Raw genomic sequence first — 2,398 nt, forward strand, 5'->3', positions numbered from 1 at the left:
ATAATCCACACAATGTAGAGTAAAAGTGAAAGAGTTTATGAAATTATTGGTGATGCAGATGTCTTCTGGAGTGAATGTTTATTGTTGAATATGTTTTGTTAGGCAAACACAGTGGAAAGAGTAGAGAACAATTGAAATTTTGTTAAAGAGTGTGTGATGGTTGATTTTATGTGTTGATTTGTCTGAGCCAGCAGATCCCCAAATACTTGTTTAATCATTATTTCTGGGTATGTCAGTGACGTTGTTTCCAGAAGACGTTTAACCCAGTGAAGTAGATGATCCTCCCCAGTGTGGGTGGGTCACCCCAATCATTAAGGGCCTGAATAAAACAGAAAGGTTGAGGAAGGGAGAATTCTCTCTCTCTGCCTAAATGTTTCAGCTGGATAATCAGTCTTCTCCTGTCCTAACATTAGGACTTTCACTTTTGGCCCTCCAGTTCTCAGTCCTTTGGATTTAAGCTAGAATTCACATAATTGGCTCTCCTGGTTCTCAGGCCTCTGGATTCTGACCAAATATGTGCCACCGGCTTTTCTGAGTCTCTAGCTTACCAAAACAGATTGTGAGACTTCTCAGCCTCCGCAAGTGCGTGAGCCAATTTCTTATAGTAAATCTTTATATACAAGTACGTATATCTAAATATATATGATATATGGCATGTATCTCCTATGTATCCTATTGGTTCTATTTCTCTGGAGAACCCTGTGCCACTAGCAAGTTCTGCCTTCTCCTTTTCTTTCCTTATTTTATTTGTTCTTTCCTTCTATCCTTCCTTCATTAATTCATTCTCTTCCTTCACAAAATTATATTGGGTGCCTACTTAATACTGGGCCTAGGCACGCTTTTTCAGAGCTATGGAGATAGGAATGAATGAAACAAATCTCATTCCCTCATAAAGCTTGTGTTTTATAAGAGAGACTGACAATGAACAAATATTTGTGTGTACATATATATTTACATATAAGCATAGCTAGGTGATAGGCGCAATGAAGAGTTAATGACAGGGAGTAATAGTAGCTGCTGTTTTAGATGCACTGTTTGCTGATTAAAGGCTACCTCGTACTTGAATGAAGAGAGAGAAACAACCATACAGATGTGAGAAAAGTGGATCAGGCAAAATATGCATCAGGTGCTTACACTTGAAGATGAGAGCTTACTCATCAACTTCATCTAAGTTCAAGGACTCAGAAAATCTAGAGTGGAATGAAGAGGGGAGTGCATAGTAAAAGATAAATTGGAAATGGTAACTGGGAGTCAGATGATGTGTCACAAACGATAAAAAGGACTTGGAATTTTATTCTAATAAGGGAAGTTACTGGAGAGTTTAGAGCAGAAAAAAAAAAAATGGTCCTAACATAAAAAAAAGGAATACTCTGGCTGCTGTGTGAAAAATAACTGTGGAAGAACAATAGGGCGTGCTGTTGTTCAGAAGGTTGTTCGGGTTAAGGATAATTTTTAACATTGAGTTTTGAGAGTGTTGGGGACTTATAAATATCTTGTGTTGTTGCTTTACATGTCATTAGAGTATTATATATAGGATGTGTTTTTAACACTTCTACCATCAGTCAACAAAAATGCATTTCTTTTACTTATGACACTAAGATATCAGATAAAAGGAAGAAAAACAAAAATATTGTTTTTTTAAATTCTCTAGGTAGTCGAATGCATTGGACTGAGTGCACCATTTTCAAACTTAGGAAAGCACATAGCATTAATAATAAATAGTTTAATGTCAAATTATACTTTTAAAGCACAATTCAAAATATCAAAAACGTAAAATCATTTACATAATCAAATGAATATAAATGTACAGGAAAACATTAGTTTGCCATTTTTGGTTTTTAAAACAAAAATTTGTCAGAAACTGTTACCAAAAGAGATCTACAAATACACATATGAGATATCTTTTTAAAAGTATCTTTAATGGTAACATAAAGTGAAGAGAATTCCAAGGGCTACATTGGAAAATACGGGGATGTATCCAGAGCTGTTGATGCACTTAAGCGCAAGGAATCTTTTCATTTCAAATCAAATGTCATATAATGATTACTATTTCTGGATTTTCTCTTTCTACCAGCCACTGATCTAAACACATTGTATGCATAAATTCTTTTAATATTCTGCCAATTCATTGCTAAGGAGAATAAATTATGGGCAACCACTGCCAACAAATAAGGTCATTTCTTGCACATCTATTTTAGGTAAGTAGCCAATTCTTAATAGGAAAAATGAAAATATGATTTCACCAGTTTAGTTTTGAGATCATGAGGAAATAATAGAATCTCCTATCTTCCTATTATCCTGGGGAGAAAGAGCTGGAAAATATTTAGCTACAATAGTAAAGAAGGAACTAATACACTACAGCTTTGTATTTCATTGTTTATTTCCTGCAGCTGCCTCG

The sequence above is a fragment of the Colobus angolensis genome, unplaced genomic scaffold (assembly GCF_000951035.1).
Source record: "Colobus angolensis palliatus isolate OR3802 unplaced genomic scaffold, Cang.pa_1.0 Scaffold664, whole genome shotgun sequence".
Lineage (NCBI taxonomy): Eukaryota > Metazoa > Chordata > Mammalia > Primates > Cercopithecidae > Colobus > Colobus angolensis.